Source organism: Chlorocebus sabaeus, chromosome 16 (genome assembly GCF_047675955.1).
Source record: "Chlorocebus sabaeus isolate Y175 chromosome 16, mChlSab1.0.hap1, whole genome shotgun sequence".
NCBI classification, from domain to species: Eukaryota; Metazoa; Chordata; class Mammalia; order Primates; family Cercopithecidae; genus Chlorocebus; species Chlorocebus sabaeus.
In genome coordinates, this window is record NC_132919.1 from 50294511 (window position 1) to 50308421 (window position 13911).

The 13911-nt window shown below is 53.0% G+C and overlaps 1 protein-coding gene across 1 annotated transcript in view; it reads left to right on the top strand.

The window, feature by feature from the left end:
• Positions 1 to 11890: 11890 nt before the first annotated feature.
• The window catches only part of RHBDF2 (rhomboid 5 homolog 2), a 29294-nt gene continuing 27273 nt past the window's right edge, over positions 11891 to 13911 (top strand). The window contains exon 1 of the mRNA XM_008011648.3: positions 11891 to 11991. The gene's annotated coding sequence lies outside the window, so the exon portion shown is untranslated. The remainder of the gene's footprint in view (positions 11992 to 13911) is intronic.

A 13911-nucleotide genomic window follows, 5' to 3' on the forward strand; every position in this document is an offset into this window, starting at 1 on the left:
CCAGTGACGAGAGACTTCTGTTCCCAGCTTCTTACCCTGGAGTAACATCTGGGCCAAGGGAGAAAGGGAGGGCCCAGACGTCAGTGGCAGCTTGGGAGGTGAGATGGGACCCAGCCTCTGCCTCCCCTACCCTCTGAGGGTCTTGGGAGAGAAGAGCCCCTTGGAAGAGCCTCTTCTATTTCTCCTTGGTGACGGTGGAGCCAGCAAAGCAGTGTCTAAGGCTGCTTGGTTTTAGACTGGTCCCGAGAGACCCAGACGGGCTCCAATCTCCCTGGACTTGCTGTGCAACCGCGAGCCAGCCTCCCACTATCTCTGTGAAAGCTTGGGTTACCTGCTTTGGGTTACCTGCTGTTCGTTCTGCTGAACCCAGTGCCCCCACGCACGACTCCCTGGGAGTTAGGATGAGGGATCCCAGGGAGCAGAAAGCCCAGGGGGCCAGCACCCTCCACCCAGACTGTTGCCCAGGCTGGTCTCCAACTCCTGGGTTCAAGTAATCCTCCTGCCTCAGCTTTCCAAGTAGCTGGGATGACAATGTCATTTATTTTAAAATACAAATTTAAATTATTAGCATGAATTTTACTGTTCATCTTTATATTGCGCAATGCCAGTTTTTACACACAAATAGAAGAGCATTGAATTCTTAATGCAGAATCAGCAGAATTACACAATTGGTATTTCATAGCTCATACATGTGTCTGTTGTTCTTACCACAGCAGTGGAAACACTGCACAAAACTAACTCACTTGTTTTTATTTCACTTTTGTTTTTGTTTTTGAGACGGAGTCTCACTCTATTGCCCAGGCTGGAGTGCGGTGGTACAACCTCAGCTCACTGCAACCTCCACCTCCTGGGTTCAAGCGATTCTCCTGCCTCAGCCTCCAGAGTAGCTGGGACTACAGGCACACACCACCACACCCAGCTAGTTTTTGTATTTTTAGTGGAGACAGGGTGTTGCCATGTTGGCCAGGCTAGTCTCAAACTCCTGACCTCAGGCAATCTGCCCACCTCGGCCTCCCAAAGTGCTGGGATTACAGGCGTGAGCCACCGTGCCCCGCCTTTATTTCACTTCTTGATTCTTCCAACACTCCAGGGAAGCCAGTGGCTTCCTTAACTCCCTTACCTTGTATGCACGTTGAATCTTGCTAGACTCCCACCCAACCTAGGTCCGCCAGACCACTGTGCCATGGGCATGGAGAACGCTGTATGAAAGTCCAGTGGATGTCGGCTGTGGATAGGGTGCTTGCCCCACTGTCCAGCTGGACTTCACTATAAGACACAAGTTCAAAGAAAAAATGATTACGAATTCCAATATGGCGATAGCAGAGCATTAAACCAAGCACAGAGGCTTCTGAGCCCGGAGTCCTGTGCTACTGCCCAGCTGACACTCCCATATAGCGTCCCTGTCTCTGGACAGCTGCCAGTAGGGAAAGAAAACCTCAATCCAACAGGCCAGGGAGACATTGAATCCTGTCACCGCGCGAGTGTCCCCCAGTCAAGTCTCCACATGACTGTAGACTCAGCCGACACCTCGTTGACAGACAGCCTATGAGAGACCCTGAGCCCAAGGACCCAGCTAAGCCACGCCCCGTTTCCTGGACCCACAGAAACTGTGTGATGATAAACGTGTGCTGTTTCAAGCAGCTAAGTTTTGGGATACATTGTTTTGCAGCCAGAAATACCTAATACCTCTGGCATTCTTCTGTAAAGCAAGCATTCCTTCCTCAACCCGGACTATTCCGCTGCTTCGAAATACAGTTTCTACTGGAAAGGCCGGATAGATGCTAAATTTTTTTGCCTCTCTGGGCCCGATAATTTTTTTTTTTTTTTTAAGAGGTAGGATCTTGCTCTCTGGCTTGGGCTAGAATGCAGTGGCACAATCATGGCTCCTTGCAGCCTCAAACTCCTGGGCTCAAGTGATCCTCCTGCCTCAACCTCCTGAGTAGCTAGGACAATGGATGCACGTCACCAACTTCGACTAATTTCTCTTTCTTTCTTTCTTTTTTCTTTGTCTCTCTCTCTCTCTTTCTTTCTCTCTCTTTCTTTCTTTCTCTCTTTCTTTCTTTCTTTCAGAAACTGAGTCTTGCTATGCTGCCCAGGATGGTCTCAAACTCCTGAGCACAAGTGCTCCTCTCACCTCAGCTTCCCTAAGTGCTGGGATTACCTGCCACTGTGTCTGGCCAAGACTTTGGTTGAATAAATGCTTCGGTGGGGTCCCAAGAGTTTTCCTGGATTTCTCCAGTTTGAGTGTCTCAGGAACAAATGAATTTTATTTTTATTTTATTTTACTATTTATTATTATTATTTTTTTGAGATAGAGTCTCGCTCTGTCGCCCAGGCTGGAGTGCAGTGGGGCAATCTTGGCTCACTGCAAGCTCTGCCTCCCAAGTTCATGCCGTTCTCCTGCCTCAGCATCCTGAGTAGCTGGGACTCCAGGTGCCCACCACCTCGCCCAGCTAATTTTTTTGCATTTTTAGTAGAGATGGGATTTCACCGTGTTAGCCAGGATGGTCTTAATCTCCTGACCTTGTGATTCGCCTGCCTCGGAATCCTAAAGTGCTGGGATTACAGGCGTGAGCCACCACGCCCGGCCAGTCATTTTTCTTTTTGATGTTCAAATTGTTACAACTTTGTCAGTGGGAGTCCCTTCCAGCTGGCTCCTGTGTCTTTTTGACATGGCCCCATTAATCTTTTAAAGCTTCCTTCTTTCTACTGCAAACAGTATATGCCAGGCTCCCCATGCACTTGCCTGGCCCTGGCCCTGACCCTGGAGCCAGCCACTTCCCCAGGGAGCCACTTCCCCAGGGTTCCTTGAGTGGCACCTGCCATTCAGACATGGAGATCTGGTTGCTAGGGATCATCACAGATTTAATTTACATCTCCCTAATTACTAGTGAGGTTGGATATCTTCTATATTCATTGATCATTTTTATTTATTCTTCTGTGAAAGGTCTGTTCTTATCCTTTCTAGCAAATTTCTATTAGATTTTTTTGTAATTTTTTTTTTTTTTTTTTGAGACAGAGTTTCACTCTTATTGCCCAGGCTGAAATGCAATGGTGTGATCTTGGCTCACTGCAACCTCCGCCTCCTGGGTTCAAGCGATCCTTCTGCCTCAGCCTCCCGAGTAGCTGGGATTATAGGCACCTACCACCACACTCGGCTAATTTTTTTGTATTTTTAGCAGAGATAGGATTTCACCATGTTGGCCAGGCTGGTCTTGAACTCCTGACCTCAGGTGATCCACTTGCCTCAGACTCCCAAAGTGTTGGGATTATAGGCGTGAACCACCACACCAGGCCTTATTTTGTAATTTTTATTTTTATTTTATTTTATTTTTTGAGACAGGGTCTTGCTTAGTAGCCCAGGCTGGAATGCAGTAGCTCCATCTCAGCTCAATGCCACCTCCCCCTTCCTAATCCTCCCTCCCCACATCCTCCCTCTCCCTGGTCCCTTTATTCTGGCCTCAAAGCTGATGGCTCCAGGGCTCTGTCATCGCCCCTCTTCTCTTCCCACATTCTTTTCTCAGTGAGCTCATCCAATCCCAAATTTAAATCCCAGCCCTGACATCTCTGTCCTGATTCAGCCTGTAGCCTCCATTTGCTTCCTGGACCCCTCACGCTTCGTGTGGACAAAGCGGAACCTCTGCCAAAGCCTCCTCTCCCCTGGCTATTTCCCCTAGAAAGTGGTGACTCTGCTTGCCAGTTTAAACAAGCCAGAAGCCGTGGAGTCCTCCTCAACTGTCCTCTCTTTCACCCCTCACATCCCATCCATCAGTAAATCATGTTAAGCAGGGCATGGTGGCTCGCCGTTGTATTCCCAGCTACTTGAGAGGTGGAGGCAAGAGGATTGTTTAAGCCCAGGAGTTCGAGGCCAGCCTGGGCAACAGAGTGAGACCCCATCACTATTTTCTTTTTTCAAAGAGACTAGGGCCGGGTACGGTGGCTCACGCCTGTAATTCCAGCACTTTGGGAGGCCAAGGCGAGCGGATCACGAGGTCAGGAGATCGAGACTATCCTGGCTAACACGGTGAAACCCCATCTCTACTAAAACGACAAAAAATTAGCCAGGCGTGGTGGTGGGCGCCTGTAGTCCCAGCTACTCGGGAGGCTGAGGCAGGAGAATGGTGTGAACCCAGGAGGCAGACCTTGCAGTGAGTCAAGATTGCACCAATGCACTGCAGGCTGGAAAATGGAGTGAGACTCTGTCTCCAAAAAAAGAAAAAAAATAGAGACTAAATGAGGTCCTGTTTCTCCTCTCAAACCTCTCCATGAGAGAAGAGGGAGGTTGCGTACATGGGCGTGGACACCACACAGGAGGGCGCTTGTCCAGAATGGGCTTTAAGGAAGGTTCTGAGAAAGAGGGCGCAGAGTGGCTCAAGGCTCCGTGAGGAAGGAAGACCGTGTCAGCGGTGGAGACCCTGGGGGCGAGTGAGCAGAGACCGGGAGCTAGAGAAAGTCAAACCTGTGATGGAGAACAAGCCAGGTAAGACCAGGGAAGTGTGTTGGCGCCAGGTCTTGGGGCCCTCGATGGCTGAGGCGCTCGGACTGTCTTTGGGAGGTGACCTGGAGCCAGTGGAGATCCTGGAACAGGAGCAGTAGTGGCCACAGAGCTGGTGGCCTATGCAGGATGGACTGGGGAAGGCACAGAGGCCACCCCGGGCTTACACCTGAAGCAACCAGGGCAACTGAAGAAACAGAAGGGCCGGGCGCGGTGGCTCAAGCCTGTAATCCCAGCACTTTGGGAGGCCGAGACGGGCGGATCACGAGGTCAGGAGATCGAGACCATCCTGGCTAACATGGTGAAACCCCGTCTCTACTAAAAAGAAAAATGCAAAAAACTAGCCGGGCGAGGTGGCGGGCGCCTGTAGTCCCAGCTACTCGGGAGGCTGAGGCAGGAGAATGGCGTAAACCCGGCAGGCGGAGCTTGCAGTGAGCTGAGATCCGGCCACTGCACTCCAGCCTGGGTGACAGAGCGAGACTCCGTCTCAAAAAAAAAAAAAAAAAAAAGAAACAGAAGGAGTCGGGAGGATGGGCCAGTAGACTGCAGCTGGTTGCTGTGGGGCGGGGGCAGAGGGTCCTATGATGAATAAGTTAAAACTGTCGGCGCCGCGGCTCACACCTGTAATCCCAGCACTTTGGGAGGCCAAGAAGGGTAGATCACTTGAGCCTAAAAGTTCAAGACCAGCCTGGGTAATATAGTAAGACCCCATCTCTACAAAAATATGAAAATTAGACGGCTTTTTCTTTTTCTTTTTTTCGTAGAGATGGCGTCTGCCCACATTGCCCAGGCTGATCTCGAACTCCTGTCCTCAAGTGATCCTCCCGCCTCAGCCTCTCAAAGTACTGGGATTATAGGCATGGGCCACCTCGCCCAGCTGTTTGGATTTTAACGTTGTCTGCGGTGCTTTTTGTGGCATGGAAGTTGGTGGCATTTATGTTAATCTGTCTATCTTCTGGTTTATGGCTTCTGAGTGGCATGTTTGTAGGACAGCCTCAGTATTCCAAAGTTAAGTAACTTGCTTAACCTCACAAGCTAATTATTGATGAGTTGGATGTACCTGAGCATTTGTCTGCCCCCGAGGCCAGCGCCATTCTCCAGGGCCTCGCTCTCCTCCCAGGGTGACCGAGGCCTCCAAGGTTGGGGAGGGAGATACAGCAGTGATGGGCGCCTGAAAGATGAGCACAGCTGGGCTGAGCAGGTGACAGGGGCTCTGAAATAGCTTTCAAAGTCCATTCCCAAGGGCTGGTGGGAATGACCGAGCCCTGGCTGAGACTAGGATGACCCAGTGGAGGGCTGATGGTTGGGTGAGAATACTGGTGAGGAGCAATCTGCTGGCAGGCAGGTGGAGATGGATTTCAAGGGCACCATGAGGGAAGGAATAGCATCAGGAGGAAACAGCTGAAAAGTATCTCTGGGCCTAAGGAGTCTGACCACATCCACCTCCTCCCCAGCACCTGGGAATGACAGGCACCCTGGCTTCTCCCCTGGTGGCAGGCAGCTCCCAGCGTGCCTAAGGGTCTGGTGGCCCATGGACCCCTGGAGAGAGAAGGTCACTCACGGGTGCACCCCTGGGCATGATGTCGTAAAGGCAAGCAGGGTGGCAAGGAGAGGCGTTAAAGAGGCTTTGGCATCTTGCTAACCACTGATGAGTCCTGTTAAGAGTGAGCCTGTGCCCTTGTGCCTTTAACCTTCGGGCTGGACTGCCAGGATATCTGGTGAGAAAGCAGGTGCGGGGAGCAATAAGACTGCAGCTTCCCCAGGTTCCCCAGACCAGGTGGGTTCCTTGGCGCGGTACCTCTTCTCGCCACCAGATGGCAACGCCGCACCATCAATCGCTGTGGCCCTGCCGGCAAGATCCTGTGGTTCCTTTCTCTGGGGCCCCCACCTGATCCCACTCCCGCCGCCGACTCTGCCTGCTGGAGGCCCAGGAGTAAGGGGAGGTAAATTCATATATCCATATGGAGAGGAAGTCTGGGGGCTTGTGTCAGCTAAATTCCGAAGAGAGGAGATGCTCTTCTCATCCCTCCCCCTACTCTGCTCCCCCAGCCACTCCCCTGGCCCCTCTCACCTGGTCTCCCCACTTTTGCCCAAACCCATCTGTTCTAAGCACAGCCAGAATGGGCCTTCGGAAAGATGGGAATGGTCCGCCGGGATGGCTGGAAAGAGTCTGGGTGTGGGGCCCAGCACTCAGCCCTGCTCTCTCTCACCACCTGTGCCGTCTTGGGCACAGTCCTACACTTCTCTGAACCTTGACAAGGAAGTCAGCATCCAACATCCTTTCATTCAAAATATTCACTGTTTTTTTTTTTTTTTTTTTTTTTTTGAGATGGTGTCTCGCTCTGTCACCCAGGCTGGAGTGCAGAGGCGTGATCTCGGCTCACTGCAGCCTCACCTCCCAGGTTCAAGCGATTCTCCTGTGTCAGCCTCCCAAGTAGCTGGGATTACAGGCACACACAATCATGCCCGGCTAATTTTGTATTTTTAGTAGAGATAGGGGTTCCACCATGTTGGCCAGGCGAGCCTCAAATTCCTGACTTCAAGTGATCCACTGGCTTGGCCTCCCAAAGTGCTGGGATTACAGGTGTGAGCCACCGCACTCAGCCCACTCACATTCTAAAAATGAAAAAAACTAACCATAGACCCCTAATATTTTATTCCCATGGACAAATACCAGGGCGTCTTTCATAGGTGTGTTGTCAGAGCTTTTCTGAGTTCGCCAGCTCATGGCTTCCAAACCCTCTGCCCTTTTCTTCCGAGGATCACAAGGTGAGTCTTGAGGGAGTCTCAGGGTGTGCAGTTCCCAGGGTGGTTCCCTCTCTGGGGCACATTCTCCTACATTCCTCTAAGGCAGTACTCACTGAGGACCAAAGCTTCTCAATGTCAAACTGCGAGTCGCTGCTCTTAATTCCACAGCAGGCTCAGTGTCCTCATCTGTAAAGCCTGACCTGCCTATCTGCAGAATTGTTGTCAAGATTTAAAAAATAAAATAGGCTGGGCGTAGTGGCTCATGCCTATAAACCCGGCACCGTGGGAGGCTGAGGCCGAGGCAAGAAGATTGCTTGAGTCCAGGAGTTCAAGACTAGCCTGGGCAACACAGTGAGACCTCCATCTCTACAAATAATAAAGCAAAATTAGCCGGGTGTGGTGGCCTGTAGTCCCAACTACTCAGGAGGTTGAGGTGGGAGGATCACTTGAGCCCAGGAGGTCGAGGCTACAGTGATTCCCATTGTACCACTGCACTCTGGCCTGGGTGACAGAGCAAATAACTGCCTCAAAAAATAATAATAGGCCGGGCACAGTGGCTCACACCTATAATCCCAGTGCTTTGGGAGGCCAAGGTGGATCACCTGAGGTTGGGGGTTCGAGACCAGCCTGACCAACATGGAGAAACCCCATCTCTACTAAAAAAATACAAAATTAGCCGGACATGGTGGCGCATGCCTGTAATCCCAACTACTCGGGAGGCTGAGGCAGGAGAATCGTTTGAACCCAAGAGGCAGAGGTTGTGGTGAGCTGAGATCGCGCCATTGCACTCCAGCCTGGGCAGCAAGAGAGAAACTCCATTTCAAAAAAAAAAAATTAGCTGAGTGTGGTGGCACATGCCTGTAATCCCAGCTACTCGGGAAACTGAGGCACAAGAATCACTTGAACCCAGCATTCGGAGGTTGCAGTGAGTGGAGATAGTGCCACTGCACTCCAGCCTGGCAACAGATCGAGACTCCGTTTTAAAAATAAATAAATAAATAATAATAATAATAAATGAAATAGTGTCTGTGAAAGCATGTTTCAAAGGAGGCTACACAAGCAGAAAATATGAGGGTGCAATTTCCTAGTTGAAAATGCCTCACGGCTCCCCGTTGCTTATAGAATAAAGCAAAACTCTTATCTGAACACACAGCAGCCTCCACCCTGAGGCCCCCCTGCCTCCCAGGCTTCTCCTGTCCTCCTCCTCACACAGCCTGCGATGTAGCCAAGCCGTAGCACCAGAAGCTTCCCCACCACAGCCAGTTTCCTGACTGTGTCTTTGTTCTTGTTCTTCCCACCAGAAATCCCTTTCCCCATCCCAATCTGTGAAGATCTTCCCTACACCTGTAGGTCTATAAAAATAAAAAAGCTTAGACAGTGTTTTACTTTTTTTTTTTTTTTGAGACGGAGTCTTGCTCTGTCACCCAGGCTGGAGTGCAGTGGCACGATCTCGGCTCACTACAAGCTCCACCTCCTGGGTTCACGCAATTCTCCTGCCTCAGCCTCCAGAGTAGCTGGAACTACAGGCGCCCGCCACCACGCCCGGCTAATTTTTTTTTTGTATTTTAATAGAGACAGGGTTTCACCGTGTTAGCCAGGATGGTCTCGATCTCCTGACCTCGTGATCCCCCCGTCTCAGCCTCCCAAAGTGCTGGGATTACAGGTGTGAGCCACCACGGCCGGCCGACAGTGTTTTTCACTTCTTTCCTTTTTCTTTTTCTTTGTTTTTTTTTTTTTTTTTTTTTTTTTTTTTTTTGAGACAGAGTTTCCCTCTTGTTGCCCAGGCTGGAGTGCAGTGGTGCAATCTCAGCTCACTGCAACCTCTGCCTCCCGGGTTCAAGCGATTCTCCTGCCTCAGCCTCCCAAGTAACTGGGATTACAGGCATGTGCACCACGCCTGGCTAATTTTGTATTTTTAGTAGAGACGGGGTTTCTCCGTGTTGGTCAGGCTGGTCTCGAACTCCCGACCTCAGGTGATCTGCCTTGCCTTGGTCTCTTAAAGTTCTGGGATTACAGGCATGAGCCACTGAGCCCGGCCAACAGTGTTTTTCTTTAAGTTATAAAAGTAAAATATGCAAAGTGTATTCCACCAACACTTTGGGAGGCTAAAGCAGGATCACTTGAATACAGGAGTTTGAGGCCAGCCTGAGCAACGTAGTGAAACTCCGCCACCATCACCCGCCCCCCATCTCTACAAAAAAAAAAAAAAAAATTAGCCAGGAAGGATGGCGTGCACCTACAGTCCCAGCTACTCAGGAGGCTGAAGTGGGAGGATCACTTGAGCCCCAGAGGTCGAGGCTGCAGTAAGCCATGAGTATACTATATTCCAGCCTGGGTGACACCAAAACCCCGTCTCAAAACAAAAAAAACAAAGAGTTTAGACAGTGTTTCTCTTTAAGTTATATAAGTAATATATGCACATGATACAAAATGAAAAGCAAGTGCCTCTCTCCCCCTAACCCCTGCAGGGTTACCCCACAAATATCCTTCCAGAAAGTTTTTGTGGATCTACCAACATATATATGTCTGTTCTATTTAAATTTAGGTAAATGAGATTACACTAAACATGCAGCTTGCTTTTTTTTTTTTTTTTTTTTTGAGACGGAGTCTCGCTCTGTCGCCCAGGCTGGAGTGCAGTGGCCGGATCTCAGCTCACTGCAAGCTCCGCCTCCCGGGTTCACGCCATTCTCCTGCCTCAGCCTCCCGAGTAGCTGGGACTACAGGCGCCCGCCACCTCGCCCAGCTAGTTTTTTGTATTTCTTAATAGAGACGGGGTTTCACCGTGTTAGCCAGGATAGTCTCGATCTCCTGACCTCGTGATCCGCCCGTCTTGGCCTCCCAAAGTGCTGGGATTACAGGCTTGAGCCACCGCGCCCGGCCTGCAGCTTGCTTTTTTAAACTTACTATAAGTTGGAGATAATTCCTTTATCAGTACATGGATAACTGACTCATTGCTTTTAACAGCTGTGTCACATTATCACAAATATACTCCTGGCCTATTTAACTTCCCTCTCTGGCCTCACAGGTGCGTGTTGCTGCAGCCAAGGCTGTGATCAGCATCCCTGCACCTATGTGGCCGGGCAGCATGCCATATTTGCACGGGACAAATCCCTGACACTCGCTTAACCACCACCATGAATCCCTCCCCTCCTGGGGACTCCTACAGAGCTTCCAGTAGAGCTCCAGGAGAGAGGACCCAGCTCAGGCATTCGTAGCGTGTTTGTTAGTCTAAAGTCAGATCGTGACTGAGTTTAAACCCCAGCTGCTCCCCTCACATCGCCCTCTGCCTCAGTTTTCTCATCCCTAAAATGGGGATGATCATAATGGTGCCTACTTCATAGACCAGTACCGCAGATTATATAGACTAAAGCACTTTGGAATGGCTAGCTGCTCTCACCCCTCCTGTTACAGTATTGAGTTCCAACATCTCCCTGTAGAATGCTGGCACTTTGTGGGCAGACCCGGGTTTTGTTCCTGTCTGCACATAAGCCTGGAATGTGCTGGTCGCACAATAAATGGTCTCTTACATTTGTTATTAGGAGCAACCCGCAGTTTTGGCCCACTCCCCCTCCTTCCAGCCTGTGCCCTCCTTGTGGCCCCAAAGCTGGGGAGGAGAGATGCATCTCTCAGGATAATCCCCAGCAGCCAGGTGCTCCCCACCTCCACCCGGGTCAGCAGTAAACACCAGAGTCCTTGGGTTGGGGGGCAGGGTGGCTCAGGAGCTCTCTACAGTCCAGAGGTTTTGCCTTGGCCCTGACACCCCCAACCCCGCCCCTCCAAGGCTGAGTCTCTTCAAACTCTGCTTCTCCTGGCCTGGCCTCCTGGAGCGGGACAGGCGAGATGATAAGCATTGGGGCTGAGAACGGGGCATCCAGACCTTGGAGTTCGGTCCTAGCTGCCCTGGCCAAGGTTTTGTTTCTCTAGTCCCAAGAGTCAGGCCCTTGGAGTCCAGGGAAGAGAGAAGGAACCACCTGGGCAGACAGACCCAAGTCAAGGGGCCAGGTGTCGCCGGCGTCCCCGGTCTCCAGTCTGGCTCTGGCCCACATGGCAGCTGGAAGGGCCAGAGCTGGGTGGGTTCTGTCAATGCTTCTACGGGGTGTTTGCGGGGGTGGGGGCGGCAGGAGTCAAAAATGTTGGCCTTAGCTACAGGGCAAATGCAGATAGGACCTCCACGGAGAGCCTGTTCCCAACCCAAGGGCACAGCAGAGCTAGGGGAGAGGCCTCGGGGTCCAGGAGGGAGAGGTGTTCAGGCCCAGCTTCCCGGGTACAGTGTGACTAGAGACTAAAAGGGTCAAGGGAACAGGCCCACCTGGCCTGAGGATGAGGGCGCTGGAGGAAGGGGATGGGAGATTGGGTGCTTTTTCTTGAGGGGAAGGGGCGACTTAAAGACAGCAATCCAGACCTAGATGACGTGTTTGGTCTGGGGTGGAGTGAGGACGCTAAGAGAGAAAGGACGGCGCCCTGAAGAGACCAGCTCGGGCGAAAACAGGGCTCTGCCCAGGCGGGGACCCAGCTGGGTGGAAGGCGGAGGCGGGAACCCAGGAAGCAGACAGAGCAAAGGCTGCGACCGGCAGGCCCCGCCCCCCGGAGCCCGGCCCCGCCCCCCGGAGCCCGGCCCGTCCCCTCGACCGCCCGCGCGCAGGTAGGGAAGAGGCGGAGCGCCGCCGCCCCGCCCCCGAGGAGCCACCGCCCAGCCGCTCGCAGGCGCCGCACGGAGCTGCGTCCCGGGGACTTGGGGCCGCAGGGAGGTGAGCGCGGGGTGAGGAGCGGGGCAGGGCTCACGGCAGCCCAGCCACAGGCGCTGGAAGGGTCTCGAGGTTGTGCCCAAGCCTGCCCTGGAGCGGTGGTGCGCGGCCAGGGAGGGTGCCCTGTGCCCGGTGCCCGCCCTGCGGAGCGCCTGGGTCCCACGTGGGCTCGGCTGGAGGCCCGGGCTGGCTCGGAAGGCGCCGGCGGGGCCGCTGGACCCGGTCTGCTGGCCCCTAGAGCTCGGCTCGATCAGGACGCCTAAGGGGTCCTTGGGTAACGGGGCGCCAGATGTAGGGGCAAGACGATTGGGCAGAGGTTTAAACCTCCGGAGGAAGAGAGGGAACTGCGCAGGGCAGTGCCGCCTGCGTCCCTGAAGTGCCTGCAGTTCAGACCCTTCTCTCCCCTCCGTTTTCTCCCGGGAGAGCACCGGGCAATCTGAGGCCGAAGTTTGTTGGTTGAGCCGGCCAAGGTGGAAACAAGTGCGGGGATGGGGATGAGGGAGCCAGACTCACACAGCGGGGCTGGACCGGAGCTCAGAAATTGGGCCCAGGAGTCCTGACTTCTGGATGGAGGGGCTGGGGAAGGTTGGCTTGGGCTTGCCTTTTACCTATTTGACCCCTCGGATGTCCCCCTAGGGCGTTGGGTTAGAGACGGATGAGTCCCCTAGGGTACAGACCCCGCCCCACTCCCACGCCAGGGCGCAAAGGAAGCCTAGGTTTTGGTCCTGTCCCATTCCATGAAAGATCAACGGAGGGGGCTCTAGGGTTGGAACTACTGAGAGGGTGGCAGCGGGTGTGTCTGAGGAGCAGAAGGCGGGGGGAGCTGACCCCACATGGGGAGAGGCTGCTATTGCCTGGGCGGCTGGCATCAGGCCCCCAGTGTGTACCATTTGCTGGTAAAATAATGAGACCAGCATCTGTCTTATTTGACCATCACTGTCTGTAGGGCAGGGAGTGGAGTGGAAAGGGAGGCGTGTTTTAGAGCAGTGGTTCTCAACCAGGGGCGACTTTGCTTGCCATGGGCTATTTGGCAATGTTGGAGTGATTTTGGGTGTCACACACTTGGGAGGGGAAGTGAGTGTTGTTACTGGCAGGTAGTGAGTAGAGACCAGGGACGCCACCAGACATCTTCAGGGCACAGGACAGTCCGCACAGCGAGGAATTATCCAGCCCAAAGTGCTGTGCTGTGCTGTGCTGTGCTGTGCTGAGGCTGGGAAACCCTGCCCAGCACCTAGTCGGTCAGGTTCCTTCTCAATGATGCTCCCTCACTGGGGAAACTACCTCAGTTTTCCCGAGTGGTTAGAAGAGGAACTTGAAATAAACCTGAATGAGATAAGGGGTAAGGCAGTGTGAGGACACTTACTCCCCTTGCAAGAGTTCTCCTTTGGTGCCATGAGCCACCACTGTTCCCAATCTCCACGGCCCTGCAGGAAGCTGGTCTGGGTGCCGTGGGGTAGAGGTTGGGAACAGGGGACCCCCTCGCAGCCCAGGCCTGGAGTGCTTAACCCCAGGGCAGTCTCCCAGGAAGGCTGGGCTGAGGCAGCCCTTGAGCTCAAATATCCCTGGGCTGCAAGGGTGGGCAAAGGATGAACTCTGTTCCCATAGATTTTCCCAAAGCTGAATTGCTGAGGCTGGCATGGGTGCCTGATACCATGTGACTGCTGGAATTTTCCCTTCTGAACTGACACCTAACTCCTCCAATGATGTACACCTTTTGAAAGCGACATCCAAGGAGTATCAGGGCTCCTAATTCCTAAAAGCTCCCCAGGCTGCTTTCCTCCTGCAATAAAGAGGGCACCCTGGGTTAGCAGATGAGCCCTGGAGTGGGCCCAGCTGCTGGCGGGGTGGGAGCACCCTGCCTGTGGTGTAAGCAGAGGTGAGAGATGGGAGACATCAAAGCACAGGCCAGGCGGCCCCCCAGTA